The following is a 16871-nucleotide window of genomic DNA, read 5'->3' on the forward strand; positions in this document are numbered from 1 at the left end:
TACAGTGGGGGGTTGATTAGTTTGGGTTCACTTGAAAATAATTTTTTTGGGGGAACCAAAAGTTGAAATTTTTTTATTTCAGGTTGAACAAAATTTTGTTTTGTTCTTAACGTTTTCTTGAAAATAAAATTGAAGCATAATTCAAAATGAAAAATCATTTCAAGTCAAAACATTTTGTTCTTAAAGTGTCAAAATAGACCATTTTGATTTTTTCTTTTTTGTTTTCAATCAAGATAATTCAGCAAATTCAACATGAATTCACAAAATATTTCAGTCAACCCAAATCTGCACTTTTTTTTTTGGCAAAAAGAAATTTCATCTGAAAAATTTCAGCCAGTTCTATTTCCTCTTCCCCAACTCTTTGCAGATATTTAAAATGCTTTCAGTCTGGTTTATCAAATACTTAGTGTCATTGGGAGGGAGGGAGAAAACTAATGATGCTCCAAAGGGAGGTGGGGGGACTCTGGGTCCATTCCCCCTGCTCCAGTCACTCTGATTGTTTATCCATAGTGGAACCACTTTGACAAGAGTGACCTAGGGCATGCCACATCAGAATATCCCATAGCTTTGTGGTTACAGCACTCTCCCGAGAGGTGGGGGAGAGTGGGGAATTGAACCTGGATCCCCCACTGCCCAGCTGAGTGCCCCTGATCACTAGGGTAAGAGTTGTAAGGTGAGCCTCACCCATTCCTTCTCTGGCCAGTTTATATGGAGCGAAACAGGCATCTAACTTATTCCTGCAAGCCATATGGTAGGGACCCTAAGCTGTCTGGAGTCAGGTGGCAGGTTGCCGGTCATGGATCACCAAGAGAAAGAGGTGCCTCCTTGCAGCTCGGACTTAGGTCCCTATCTCTGAGACAGGGATGGGAGCGCACTCCTGTTGTCAGCATCTCCCATTGGCTAAGTAAGGAGGCTCTCCACCCGGTGTGCTAGCTTTACTGGATCACATTCTAAGGCACCTCTCTCTCCCCATTCATTGAATATGGATCCCAAGTGCCTAACTCAGGCTTTGTGGATCACAGTGTTGTTCCAGCTAAAAGTGAGGCACTGTGATGCTCAGTGTTGCAAAAGCTAAGTCCCTTTGTGGATCTAAGCCTTAGTGTTACTATGCGACGGGAGAACCCCTTCCATTGGTGTAGAGAGCACCTTCACTGATTGTAAAATCTCTGGTAACTTCCAAAAGACTGGAAGGTCCTCAGTCCATAATTCAAATGCTCTTTTTAGTTGTAAATGCACAGTCCAGAGAATCAGAGCAGGAAACAGGCAAAATGGTGTAATTCCAGGGGTCTTTTATACCCTTTTCCATGTGCCTGGAAATTTTCTGTTTCCAACAAAGCTCACAGCACAATTTGTGGAAAATTACTGGCACAAGATGGTGACTAGGGTCACATGAGCATGTCACTTACCGTTACATGGCATGCTGGCTCATAGGAACAGCCATTGGCCATATCTGTGGTAAGCTGTCCACAGAAAGACTTATTTGATTGGAATGAATTTCTTCTATGGCCCATAGTGAGAGGGAAGTGTCTTTAATAGGCAATCAAGCTTGAATAGTCCATTCATAATGTGCTGGCTAGACTGGATGTACACTACCTTGTGGGTGTTACCCCAGGAACAAACACAATGGTGAATCAAGTATATGGCCAATATTCATAACTTCAGAAACAAAAATGAAACATGCATATAAACAGGATAGTCATACTTAGCATATCATAACTTTTCCATTGACACCTTACATGGCATGCTTTGTACAAGATTTGTTGTAACTGCATAACAGTGGGGCTATAATTGATGTAAATGGTCATATTTCAATCATAGACCTCTCTGTGCCTGTCTACAATCTTGCTAGTGTTGATACAAAAATCATCTCAGTAGTTTTTATGATCTGGAACACCTTACCTTCTGCCTCATTCGTTCTCTATCTGACTTAAATCTAGAGCCATGCAGAGAATAGAAGTTCTGTTTTGTGAAGGATTTTGAAATTTGGCCTTGTTCAAAACAGAAATGGAAAAAACACACATTTCAAAATTTTATGCAAAGGAAAAATTTTTAAATTGTTTTTGTTTTGGGTCATTCAAAACCATTTTGTTTCAATTTTGACTTTATTTTGTATTATGATATACAACTTAAAAAAAATTAAACCATTTCAACATGAAAAACTGAAACATGGTGTATCAAAACACGATGTTTCAATGTCATTGGAACTTTTTTCCTGGTCTCTTTCCAAAATGAAATTCCAGCAAAATCAACCTGATTTTGTGAAGCGTTTTGGTTTTGATGAATATGGTTCCATCAAAGTTCCTTTGATCTGCTCTACTTAAATTTTTGTTTGAAAGCATCTTTTCTCCCATGATATATGGGTATTCAGTGATGGGCATTAGTATAATAATCTAGATATTCCTATCTCATTTGTTGGCCTTATGAATACTTCATCTTTTTCATCATAAACTATAGTTACATGTCTCTCTCCTGAGTGTGATATACCAGCAGGTACTGTGGGTACTGTTTACAATATTGTCATCTTTAATCTAGTAAAGCATATGATACACTTTGTAGGAAAGTACTTTATTGAAATCAAATTGCATTGTAGTTGTATTTTCTAACATTTACAGAACAAATTGACCATATCGTCAGAGCTTAATAGTATTTGTTTTGAAATTCAGAGAGCAGATTCCCAAATTCTCTGTGGTTTCACAGTTTGAAAAATCCAGCAGTTTCTATTATTCTTTCTTTTAAAAACTACCAAAGGGAACATTTTTAATTCATAGCAAGGGAGAAGGAGCAACTGATCTGTCTGAAAAGTTAGCCAGGCAATCGGTAGTTTCTAGGAGAATAATGAAGAAAAGTTAGCCAAGTTTATTAATCTAAAAAACAACACTTACTTCTCCTTGAGTGCTGGCTCTGTTTACTCTCAAACTGGTCATATATAAGGGTAGAATGGGTTTCAATCAACACTTTATGCTGCATGTCCAGTTTTCAGGCATTCATGCATGACCCTTTCTTACCCTGCAGGTACAATTGGTTTCTGGGTGACATATATTTTATTAACTTTTCCACCCTGTGATTGCATTGAAGTAATACTAGTTGTGCCCCCAGTGTCACATCAGGTGACAAACTATCAAGAAATTTACAGAAATGGACTCTTGCACTTTCCAGGAGGATGGGGATCTCTTTTACAGGGAAAAGAGACCATCGGTGTCACTGACAGAGGGGGTCCCTCATGAGTCATGAGCAATTTTCCATCTGTAGGGCCCTTCAAAGCTAATTCTATTTTTATAGATCCATCACCATCCTCCCAGCCTGATTCTACATTTCTCTAACTCTGCACTGCTGCATGATCGAAGGATTTTTGTTTCCCTAGCAGCCATTCTGTTTTATCGCTCCACTGTAAAATATCCAACTCCGCTGCTGAGGGAGCTGCTCTGTAAAACAATTAGGTAATAATAATGTCCTCTTACTTAACAGGTGCCTGGTCGAAAGCCCATTGAACTCAATGGTAAGACTCCTATTAATGCCAGTATATTTTAGATCAGGTCTGAACTCCATGTATGCACAGAGTCTGCAGACTTTGACCAAAATAATACCTTTGATACAGCTTACTGCTATTAGCAGTGTAGATTATGGTAGAGTGAGTTGGATTCCATTGTAGCTTGGACATTATCAATAGACAAAGGGGTTACATACAAGTAACCAAGGGCAGAACTTGGCTCACAAAATCTTTAATACTGCTGGTAATGTGAGAAAAGCCAAAATCCCCGCTGATTCTCAGAGTTCAGGTTGAGTTGTCAGGACTGGTGGTGTGAGGAGAAATAACCTTTTGCTTGTGAAATCAGCACACAATTTGGGATCACTGTGAAACAGTAAACACAGAACCTTGCTGTACCACTCAGATAGTGCCATCAGGAAGTGAGACGGTTACCCTTCATCCTCCTCTCACCAATGACTCCCTGCAAAGGAAACAGTTACTGACAGTATCCATGGCCCAGTGTGAGATCTCACAAGAAATTGTAAATATTTTTTAATAGTTATAGATTAGTAACCAAGTGTTGGTATTCCTTCAGTCAGAACAGTGGGGACAAGCTTTTCCTCTTTAGTAGAAGATGGCCTGACATATAAGGTCTGGATTCAGAGCCACCTTTCAGCAGAGTCTTCAGAGCTAGGCTCAAGTCACTTCTCAAGACCCATTTCAATTGCAACACTTACAACAAATTAGCCTGTTCAATAATAGTAGTGGTGGAACACTTAGGACTCTGAGTGCTTAATGCCTCTTTCCTACCCTTTGTCTGTGTGTTTTCTTAGCTTGTAATATCTTAGGGGCAGGGACTGTGTATTCTTTTATCTGTGTACAGTGCCTAGCACTGTGGATGCCACCGTAACACAAATTATTTCTAATTAATAACAATAGAGATAAGTGTCAAAGCATATTAGTGGTATTGCACTCTGATCTCCCCAGTGGCTTTGTATACATATTGACCAGGAGGACTGAATTAATGGGACAATGTAGCACTTCCTCTAGAAACAGCCCCCTGTACAGATGAGAAATTGCCCAGAACTACCCTCTGGGATTCATCTGAAGAAAAGGAAGCGAGTCACTGAAACAATTCCATTCAACCCTGACAGGGATCACAGGTGAATCAAAAAAATCTTAACCTCAGTGGCATCAAAGGCTGCTGACTAAGTTAAAAGAATTAGATATGACTTTTGTCCAGCACCAGTTTGATCAGTTACCCCAAGGTGTCTCCGTACCATACCCAGAACTAAAGCTGGACGGAAAGGAATCAGAGAACCCCAAATAACACCAAGAGCAGCTTGCCACAATCTTCTCACTAACCGTTCCCCCACAAAAAAAAGAGAGAGAGAGAGAGACTGCGTGTGCGCTCAATAAGTGGCAAGACCATCAGCGATCGGAAGTAACCTAACCACTACTCCTGGGAGGGAAAACTGTACCTTATTCTATGTAAGGAGACAGTGGCGGTTGTTTGCTTCTAGTTTTTATATGCTGATTCACTGTGTCTATTTAAATGCAGTTTTTCTGTGGTGAAGTTGATCTTGCTTTTTTCCGTAGCTGGGTGTATGAATTTCATGATTTGCATGTTTGTCACTGTACTCCTCTTATATTACTGGTGCAGATTTCATAAGAATCACTAATGTTTTAACTCTGAGGGAAATGGTATGGATTATCTGCTGCTACTGTATAACACCACCAGTCACAAAAAATAACCAGTATGCCCTCGGTCTCAAACTTAGGCTTCCCATATCTCCAGTTCAGACAATAGCCAAGCTGCCCAACCTAGCAATGATGTTAACAACTCACCTCTGTAGTCTACCCAGCAAGTTTGTCATGTCACAATTACAAAGGAAAAGATGATAATTCTACCCATTCCCCATCTCCAAAATTCCAAAAAATTAAAAGGGCACTTTCTAAGTACCACACTGAGTAGGAGGGCACTAATAAGCCTTTAACTCTTCTATTCTTACTTAACACCTTCTATCCAAGAGGACCTCAAGGTGCTTTACAAATATGAAAGAATAAAGCCTCAAAACACTGCTGTGAGGTAGGGAAGGATTATTAATCCATTTTAGGTGGTGGTGGGGAACCTTAGGCACAGAGAAGTAAAGTGCCCTGCTTAAGATAACAAGACCTCTGCGTGGATACACATTTATATCTGCAGATGTGGATATCCGTGGATATAAGTCGGTATCCGTGAAACCACAGGGCTCTCCCAGGAACCGCAGTGGCAAAAGGAGCAGAACATGGGGCCGCCGCTCCCAGGAGCCAGAACTCTGCGCCGGCAGAACCTCTGGCACAGCTGTACCACCCCCAGCCCTTCCGTGCAGCTGTCTGCGTGACTGCGTCTCCTGTCTGGGGTCTGTACAGCTGTGCCAGAGGACAGGGTTGGGGGGCGGTATAACCGCGCCGGAAGAACTGCTGGCATGGGGTGCTGGCTCCTGGGAGCAGTGGCCCCATGTTCTGCTCCTTTCCCCACTGCGGTTCCCAGGAGAGCCCTGCAGTTTCATGGATACCGATTTATATCTGCAGATATCTTCATCCGTGGGTATACATTTGCATCCGCGCAGGGCTCTAAAAATAACACAGGCAGTCTGTGTCTGGGCCAGGACTAGAACCCAGCTCTGACTCCCAGGCTTAGATTCTAGCTACGAGATCTTCCTTCAATTATATAAAAACAGAGAAATGTATTGCTATAGTTCAGTGTAAAGTGAGTTACAATATAATACAGGTTAACGTTCACTATAGTTTAGCTGATTTTAATAATGGCACATACTTGCCACCATATTTATCAAATGTCCCAATTTAGAGAGACCTGCCACTGAATCTGTAGTCGTATTTCTCTATCAGGCTGTTCTGTCTGACTCAAATTTGGACTCAAATTTCCCATCATTTTCTTTCTGTTTATCGGGGATGAGTAGTTCTGCAAAAGTAAATTCAGTGTGACAGAAGCCAGCAGTACACTGGTAAAATTATAGTAATGAGCAAACTTCAAAAGGTTTACAGGTTAAGTCACATGCCTAAGCTTATCTGAACCTCTTCGGTGTGGAAACTGGTCTGGAGTCTCACGAAAAACAAATTCTCATAACATTTCCAATAGATTCTAGTTTTCACTGTGTTTGAAATATTTGAAGAATAACCTTTCTGGTGGTATTTCAGTCTCTGTTTCTGGTGTAGTTTGAAATTAGGAAATGCAGAAGTTCATCATCATTTCAACACACAGGGCCAGAGCTTCAGCTTAAATAGGGAGGCCACCACTGACTTCACTTACTTATACCAGATAAGGATCTGGCCCCAAAACAACAACAAAAATCAAACTTAAATGACCTTTAAAAACTTTTAAAGTAGGTTGGGGTTCCTTTAGAGTTTGGGACAATGGTCCTAGAGGAGATTGATACCTACTTTATCTGAGCAGGTTCACTCAAAAAGCAGCAATAAGGCCAACTAGCAGCTTGATATCGTAAAGACGACATAAGGATAAAAGTAACTTTAAAGCCTGCACTGGCTTACACCCCATGCAATTCCAGAGAAGTCTGTGGTATTGCATGGTTTGTAATGTCAATGCAGAATTTGGCCTGTTTTTATTCAGGGTCGTTGGCCTTGATATGAAAGTCACATGGTACGAACTGGTGGTTTTATCTCTGCTCAAAAAAGCTTGTTAATCACTGATTGTACATGTGTACAATTATTTTGCTGGAAATCTCAATGCATTTTTTTTAATGTGAGTGTCAATAGCTAAAGGTCTGTCATGTCTTTTAAAATCCTGTTTTCAGGACTATATAAGTGGGCTGTAAATATTTTTTCTAATTTAAACTATTGAGTAAAAAGATTCAGCCAACAGAGTTAATTTTTTTTTTAACAAATGAGGAAAAATTCCATATGGCAATTTTAGTTGAATCTGTCACTGAAGGAAAGATGAGACGCTAACAGTGCAGTCACAGAATAAACATAAGGCTATGGTGCTCCCCTTCTATGAGAGGGGATGCTAAAAGTGTGGATTTGGGGAAGAAGATCCACAGCATGCTTACTCTTTGCCCTGATCCTGCAGAAACTTTTTCACCCCATGTGCCTCGGATTGGAGCTCTGTGGCTGTGAATGTCAGGGCTGTGAGCAAAGGTCTCTGAAGCTTTGTTCCCCATCTAAAACATTTGCTTACACTGCTTCCCCCTTTGTATTCTTTAGAGTTATGCAGGCCTTCTGTGACCTTGTTATAGTTGGATTAATAGCCTCTCTGCCAAAATTAATTTCTTCACTTCTGATATCAGGGCCTTTTAGACCAGCTACCTTGTTTTTTGAAATCACTCCTAATACAGTTCAGTATCTATGTTAGTTTTGATATGATTCTTCCCCCAGAGACATTGAACTTAATTTTATTGTGGTCACTATTACTTGGCAGCTCCGCTAGAGTGAACCATCTTCTGAGTGGTCCTTAGGATTAAGTAGAGAAGAGTTTCAGAGTAACAGCCATATTAGTCTGTATTAGCAAAAAGAAAAGGAGTACTTGTGGCACCTTAGAGACTAACCAATTTATTAGAGCATGAGCTTTCATAAGCTACAGCTTCATCGTGATGCATCCGATGAAGTGAGCTGTAGCTCACGAAAGCTTATGCTCAAATAAATTGGTTAGTCTCTAAGGTGCCACAAGTACTCCTTTTATTTTTTTAGAGAAGAGTGTCTCCACTTACGTTGTCTGCAAGCTAGTTGTTCCAAGAAGCACCCCTTTGTGACAATGTGCCCAAACACTTGAAAATTGAGGCCTCTTTCAGGAAAATAAAATCCAACTCCAACCCCGCAACTCCACCATGTGCTGTTAAAGGCCTACACATCAGAGTGTGTGCATCTTCCATGTCCCCTCTTCCTGACTTAGTCCTACACATCCCCCCACCTCCTTGCACACTCCTCCCCGCCCTCAGGAAACACTGGTATATACAGTCCATGAGGGAGAGGAGCAAATGGCTGGCGGAGGGGGCCGAGGTGGAACAAGGGTGGGGCTTCAGTGCAGAGCGTGGGTGGGGCCATGGTCTGGGCACCAGTGTGCCCCCCACTTCTAGAGAGCTTCGCCTGATTGCTATATTGGGGGCGGGGACGGGGGCAAAGCATGTGCACACACGCACGCACACGTGTGCATGCTGAAGCTAGCTCCCTTGGTTCACTGGCTTTCCCCCCCACCTGGAGTAGCACCTGCTGCCGGTGCTGCGGGGGATGGGCCGGGTTAATGGGGAGCCCAGCGGCTGCTAGCGGCCACTCCGGCAGGGCTGCTGCACCGATGTCACTGCTCTGGTGCCACTACCGCTGAGGGGACGCCTGGCTCTTACTTCCCCTTCTCTTCCCCAGCCCCGCCCCTCCCTCCTCTTGCCACTGTCCCCTGCCCCATCCAACTGTCTCTTCCCCCAGCCCCACCCCGCCCTCCTGCCCTCTCCAGGCGCTCCCTGTTGTACAGGAAACGGGTGGGCGCTAGGACCCAGGAGGCGGCATCCAGTTGCCAAGGCAGCGACCCGCAGCACGGGAAAAACGGCTCCCCGCAAGCCGAAACGTGCAGGAATTGCGGGGGGGGGGGGGGGGGGGGAGAGTGACATGTGATCCTGCCTGACACCACCCAAGCCTTGCCTCTCTTGGAGGCTGCACCACCCCAAACTAACCACTCCCACACCCCAGCTTTGCTTCCCGCGCTCCAGGGAGGGCAGGTCTGTGCTGCGTCTGCGGCATTGCCAGCCTGCCCGGCAGCCTCCCCGAGCCTCTATATGCAACACCCATGACTTCCTTATTCATCTTCTCCACACCCTTCATAACTGTACAGCATAGACCCTACCATACCCCCACCACTTAGTTATGTCTTTTCGAAGATGACCAGTCCTAGTCTTTAATCTCTCCTCAGATGGAAGCTGCTCCATACTCCTAATTTTTTTTTACCATAACTAACTAACTCTGGATATTCGTGTTATCCATATGTAGCTGTGTGGTCTGAGGATGAACTAGAAGAAAAGACTTCATGAGCAGATCTGATTTGCATAGGTGACACCCCCTGTGTCAGGATGATCATTCTTTGCTCTTTTAGGTTAAAACATGAGAGACAGCAAAGCAGCAGTGACTGCAGAAAAACAAGAGGCAAGAGCAAGGCATCCCTTAATGGGATCCAGGCAGCAATCTTCCCCCTACACCATCAAGGGCTGGTGGTGAACCCGTCTGAATGCACTCTTGGGGCCTGGGACTTCACTAACCTCTGCTGTCAAACTGTGAGCAGGGTACAGGGGAGGCAAGGGGAGAAAATGTTTTGTTTAAAGGGACATTCACACAGGCAGGCGAGGAAACTGAGATGAATGCCTACTGTCAAAGATACTGTGAAGGGAAGTGTTTTACTTATTGTTCAAATATTGTTGATTGATTGTTGCTGTAACACTGACTTTTTTAAAAGGCTCCAGAGGCGATCCTGACAATTACAGGCTGGTTAGCTTAACTTCAGTACAAGGCAAATTGGTTGAAACTATAGTAAAGAACAGAATTATCAGACACATAGATTAATACAGTATGTCGGAGAAGAGTCAACGTGGCTCTTGTAAAGGGAAATAATGCCTCACCAATCTAGTAGAATTATTTGAGAATGTCAACAAGCATGTGGACCAGGGTGACCCAGTAGATATAGTGTACTTGGACTTTCTGAAAGCCTTTGACAAAGTCCCACACCAAAGACTATTATGCAGAGCAAGCAGTCATGGTATAAGGGGGGAAGATCCCCTCATGGATCAGTAATGGTTAAAAGATAGAAAACAAAGGGTAGAAATAAATGGTCAGTTTTCACAATGGACAGTAATAAATTGCAGGGTCCCCCGAGGATCGGTACTGGGACCAGTGCTGTTCAACAAAATATAAATGATCTGGAAAAGGGTGTAACACTGACATGGAAAAGTTTGCTGATGATACAAAATTATTCAAGATGGTTAAGTCCAAAGCTGACTGCAAAGAGTTACAAAGGAATCTCATAAAATTGGGTGATTGGCCAACAAAATGGAGGATGAAATTCAATGGTGATAATTGCAAAATAAATGCACATTAGAAAAAATAATTCCAACTATACATACAAAATGGAGTCTAAATTAGCTAAAAGAATGAGGAGTACTTGTGGCATCTTAGAGACTGACAAATTTATTTGGGCATAAGCTTTCGTGGGCTAAAACCCACTTCATCAGATGCATGCAGTAGAAAATACAGTAGGAATATATATATATACACAGAGAACATGAAAAAATGGGTGTTGCCCAACTATGGCGAGACTAAACAATTAAGGTGGGTTATTATCAGCAGGAGAAAAAAAACTTTTGTAGTGATAATCAGGATGGCCCATTCCAACAGTTGACAAGAAGGTGTGAGTAACAGTAGGGGGAAAATTAGCGTGGGGAAATAGTTTTTACTTTGTGTAATGACCCATCCACTCCCAGTCTTTATTCAAGCCTAATTTAATGGTGTCCAGTTTGCAAATTAATTCCAATTCTGCAGTTTCTCATTGAAGTCTGTTTTTGAAGGTTTTTTTGTTGGAGTATTGCGACTTTTAGGTCTGTAATTGAGTGACCAGGGAGGTTGAAGTGTTCTCCGGCTGGTTTTTGAATGTTATAATTCTTGACATCTGATTTGTGTCCATTTGTTCTTTTGCGTGGAGACTGTCAAGTTTGGCCGATGTACATGGCAGAGGGGCATTGCTGGCACATGATGGCATATATCACATTGGTAGATGTGCAGGTGAATGAGCCTCTGATGATGTGGCTGATGTGATTAGGTCCTATGATAGTGTCCTTTGAATAGATATGTGGACAGAGTTGGCAACAGACTTTGTTGCAAGGATAAATTCCTGGCTTAGTGTTTTTGTTGTGTGATGTGGGTGGTTGCTGGTGAGTATTTGCTTCAGGTTGGGGGGCTGTCTGTAAGGAAGGACTGGCCTGTCTCCCAAGATCTGTGAGAGTGAGGGATCGTGCTTCAGGATAAGTTGTAGATCCTTGATGATGCAAAGAAACTGCGGAACTACCTGATCAATATCCTATACAGCAAACAGGGAAAGATTAAGAATGAGCTCTCAAAACTGGATACTGTCATAAAAAGCCAACCTTCCATACAGACTTCCTCATGGCTGGACTTTACAAAAACTAGACAAGCCATTTACAACACACACTTTGCTTCTCTACAAAGGGAAAAAGACACTAAACTATCTAAACTACTACATGCCACAAGGGGCCACAATCGTAATTAGCTGTTACCCTCCAAGAAATATCTTGGTCATCATGAATTATTTTCTGAAAACATCTCGTCAATGTCCATCAGCCATCAAAAAAGCTAGCAGAAAGTTGGGAATCATTAGGAAAGGGATTGATAGTAAGACAGAAAATATCATAATGCCACTATATACATCCAAGGTACGCCCACACCTTGGCAGTTCTGGTTGCCCTATCTCAAAAAAGATGTATTAGAATTGGGAAGAGTACAGAGAAGGGCAAGAAAAATTAGAAGGCATAGTAAACCTCACCCTTCAGGCCTTAACCCAGTCTCTAACTATTAGAAATCAGGATGCAACCTAACTCACCCAGTTGGAGAGTTCCTATTTCGTCCTCTGAAGCATCTGAAACTGACCACTGTTGGAGACAAGATACTAGAGTAGATGGACCAATATGGTGAATCCTATGTTCCTGTATAGCACAGTATCCCATTGATTTTTGTCATTCTACCATGTTTAAGAAATGCCTGTCATGCCAAGATCATCTTCTATTGCCAGGCAATCTGCTCCAGTATAGTTAAAAAACCCTATAAAATATGATGAAATACTCACCCTCTTAAATTAGATTATAATTTTGGGTAAAATGAAGCAGGCCAGTGGTGTTCTCTAAGTAGGAGGCATTACCACCTTCCACTGTATCAAATGCAAATACATCCCCTTTCCGGCACCTGGGTTTCTTAGTGAGTAAAAGAATAGCTACAACAAACAATTCCATAAAACTCAAATGAAAACTTTCTCCCAAAGCTAAGCTCTTCATAAGGTTTCACTGAAGAGATCTCTCTGTTCTAGACTCCCAGCTTCTTCTGCACACTCCCATCTCCTTTTTAAGCAGGTGGATTTAGTAAGCTATACCTATTCAGATGAGTTAGTCAGCAGGAATAAGCCAGCATCTCTTCGCAGTGTTCCAGCATGCTTTCACAGGGTGCATCACTAGATGATTACGTGGTCACATAAGTAGGTCCTTTTAAACTTTAGAGGTGTTATTGAAATGCTGGGAGAGGGTAGGTAGTATCCACTTTAACACAGATGGGTGCTTCATGCGCCTGCCAAAACTCACACTTTTGACCTGTGATTCAGATTTGAGAGGCAGGAGATTTCTTAGGTCCTCTGGATTATTTCTAAAGTCTTGGTCCTTCCAATGGTAACATAACAGTGGGTGCAGCAGTGCCATGTGTTCACGTGGGAATGTGGCAGTGATGAAAGTAGCACTGAATAGAGGAGAGGAGGAATAGGACCTGAATCCCATCCAGGTAGTGCAAACAGAAGGCAATTCTTTAAATCCTGAGTCCCACCATCTTCAAATTCACTTACAGCAGAGAGGGGATGTGATTTTCCTAATTCAAAAAACAAAAATTATGTGATGTCAGTATTTTCTTCTCTCCCGCACCACAACTTCTCCCCCCCCCCCCCGAAAAGAAAAGTAAGCTGTGGATGAAGACTGTCAACCAAGAGGAAATCTTAGGCTTTTCAATTTTCCATTTCAGACCGGTATGTTGTTCCATCACCTGGTAACCACGTGAACATTGTGTGCAGATCATTAAGCATTTCCACATGCAGCAGAGCTGTGTATATCCTAAATTGTGGCTTCTTGTAATTATAGTTTTTAATAGATCACAAACACAGCAATAAAACATAACAAATATTCATAGATACAGTACCGCCAAGAAGCCCCAAACTGGTACAGGTAATAAGACAGCCTATGCCCCAAAGAGTGTATAGTCTAAACAGACTAGCCAGACAGAAGGTAAAAGAACAGAAGTGTTGTCATTCCATTTTGCAGGTGGGAAGTTGAGGCACAGAGAGATTAAGTGACTTACCCAAGGTGTGATGGTCCTTGCTCAGGGTGTGATAGGTAGGGGAGCGTAGCCTAGTGGTCAGGGCTTAGGCCTGTGACTTTCAGGGGACTTGTTGATAGGGGAGCTCAGGCCCTCCCACTCCACTAGACTCCGTCCAGGGCCCTTTGATCTGACAGCCAGGGGTGCTTAAGGCTGCTTTCCCTGGGCCATTTCCTATCACGCCCCCACCCATGATTGTCCCAAAGACACTGTCCGGGTTAAGGTGGTGTGAAGGGTGTCTGCTCACCAAAAGGCACCTTCTGGTGGCTGTGAATAGCAAGGTAGCTTCTTCTCTCTCAGGTGGCAACTGCCTCCTCCCACAGTGTGGCTCACCTTCTTGGGCCAGATCAGCCTTCAGGCTTTCCACTGCTGGGCTTGTCCAAACAAACCAAAGGGAATTAGCAAACCCAGAGTTCATATGAGATGGAGAGGGGAATGCTTCCCTTCTCTTCGTAGCAGGTCCTCCCTTCTCTCAGGGAGAGATTTTTAGGCAGTTGTTTTAGGGAGAGACTCTTCCTTTCCCTCAGCTCTCCTCTGCTGGAGTTGCAGGTCTGCTCTCTTCCCTGGTCTGCCAGCAAGTGAGCTGCTCCCCCGTCTTGTAGGAAATGCACCAACTGGGGGATGAGCTAAAAGTGTGGTGGGGTGGGGCTGGCTGAGCCCAGAGCAATTCCTTAATCCCTTGTTGCCCACTGTGGTGTTTGAACACCCTATCAGACAAGGTCGCACAGGAAATCTGTAACACAACAGGGAATTGGTCACATATTTCTTGTGTCTTAGGCCTCTGCCTTAAGCACAAGGCCCCTCCCCACAAGACGTTCTCGCCTGCTTTTTGTGTTATACTAAGGTAGACTTATTTTACATAGAAACACCTTATGGAATGGCCACAATTAAAAACTCAATATCTACAAACAGGTGGCAATTAAAATACTATTTGTATTTCCTATTCTAATCATACAGAAAAATGATGGTATCTGCTAGCAAATGTTGTCTTTTTAATATTTTTGTTTGTGATTTGGCCTCAGGATTACATTTCACAGGCCCAACAGAATAAAACAAAACAGGAAAAAGTATACTCACTGTTTAAAAGTAGCAGTGGTAAAATGTTGCTTAGGGTATAAAAAGGATGTGAATTTGTGATGACTGGTTGCAATCTAAGTTTTCTTATGTCTAGTTTTGATATTGCTGGTTTGTTTACACACCAGCGGCTAGGAGATTACTGGTTTGAGCAGGTATTTCACAGGCTTATTTTGGCGTAGCGCCATGTTGTGGACACTGCATGTATGTATCAGGAAATGCAGAGGCAGGAAGAAGTTAGCTAGAAAGACACAAAGGGTATGTCTACACTGCAGTTAAAAACCTGGAGCTAGCTCATGCCAGATGACTCGGGCTCATGGGGCTCAGGCTAAGGGGCTGTTTAACTGCAGTGAAGATGTTCAGGCTCAGGCAGGAGCTTGGCTCTAAAACCCTGCAAAGTGGGAGGCTCCCAAATGTCTACATCGCAATTAAACGGTGATTGTCTACATCGCAATTAAACCCTTAGCCTGACCCACGAGCCTGAATCTGCTGGCACAGATCAACCGTAGGCTTTTAATTGCGGTGTAGACATACCCAAAGAAATACAGAGCTTGGGCATTCTCAAAGTAAATTTCTGAATTCAGTTTCATGTGTGATGTTGTTGATATGGGATAGATTTTGAAAAACACAAAGGGGGAGTCACTAACAGTCGATGAAGTTTGTCTCCTAACTCACATTTGTGTCATTGTATTAGTTAAATCAAAGCAGTTCATTGGAAGTGAGACTCCCTGCTTCTTCAAGAGAGGTATGTTTATGGAGAATACTGCTAGAATCAGCAATATTTTACCATCTAGTAAAATGTGAAGGAAAGCTCCCAAAGCTGAAGGACTCTGATTTTATTACACAATCTCAAAAGGGTTTTTTTTTTTGTTTTTAATCTTTTGGGCAATATTTCAGAAAGCTTTTGTTCCAAAAATTCACAGGTTTCATTCCCAAGCTTTTTAATTTTTGAGAAATCAAACTGTTGTAAATCTTCCTTAGAGGGTTTTCAGAAATGTGATGGGTGATGGATCAGCCATTTCATTTTTGAAGGCAAAGTGCAGCTGGGCATGATGTAAAATAACCCGTTGTTTGCTTTTGTTAATGACTGCCCCCTTTTTTTCCAGGCAACAGACCAGAATTATAAATGGTCACAATACCATTTCAGCTAGGTGGAGATAGAAAAAGAAAAGTAGCAAATGGAAATAACTAACCCAGTTGGATACTATTTCCTTAAAATTGTGGGGAACTTGTATATTCCAGGTGATGACATTTTGGACTTATTTCTGTTTTTTCACTGTTTCATTTTTGATTCATAGAATCATAGAATATCAGGGTTGGAAGGGACCCCAGAAGGTCATCTAGTCCAACCCCCTGCTCAAAGCAGGACCAATTCCCAGTTAAATCATCCCAGCCAGGGCTTTGTCAAGCCTGACCTTAAAAACCTCTAAGGAAGGAGATTCTACCACCTCCCTAGGTAACGCATTCCAGTGTTTCACCACCCTCTTAGTGAAAAAGTTTTTCCTAATATCCAATCTAAACCTCCCCCACTGCAACTTGAGACCATTCAGGATTCAGATTGGTTATGTTAACAGTACCTTTGCTCACAAAAGGCAAAGTCAAGAAGATAGCAACAGTGAATAAGAGCTCATCAAACAGGCCCCCTTCAAAACACTGGGCCTGATTTGTTTTTGACATAGCGTGGCACTCCGAATCTAAAATGGCATTACCTGTTTCCAAGTCACTGATGAAAATTTTACTAGATGCCTAAAATCCACAACTGAGAAAGAAGGCTACCCTGGTTAAAAAAAACACCAACATGGATTGTAGGGGAAGTAAAAACAGCTATAAAAATACATCACAAACAGGGGTGGGGGGAGAAGGCAGTTGATAGCAATGAATTTTAAATTAGAAGCAAAGAACTGTAGAAAATTGATTAGGGAAACAAGGTAAAATCTATGACTAGCATAATTAAGGACAATTATGAGGGTTTTTTTTAAAGTATGTTAGGAACAAAAATAATCCTAACAACGGTATTAGTCCATAGTTAGATGAAAATGGTAGAATTGTCAATAAAAATGTAGAAAAGGCAGAAATGTTCACTAAATTTTTCTGATCTATATTTGTGAAAAAGCCAAATTGTATATTCCTATCATATGGTAAAGAAATTCTTTCCAGTCCAACAGTAACTCAGTAGGATGTTAAACAGCAGCTCTTG

This window comes from Lepidochelys kempii, chromosome 2, assembly GCF_965140285.1.
Source record: "Lepidochelys kempii isolate rLepKem1 chromosome 2, rLepKem1.hap1, whole genome shotgun sequence".
NCBI classification, from domain to species: Eukaryota; Metazoa; Chordata; order Testudines; family Cheloniidae; genus Lepidochelys; species Lepidochelys kempii.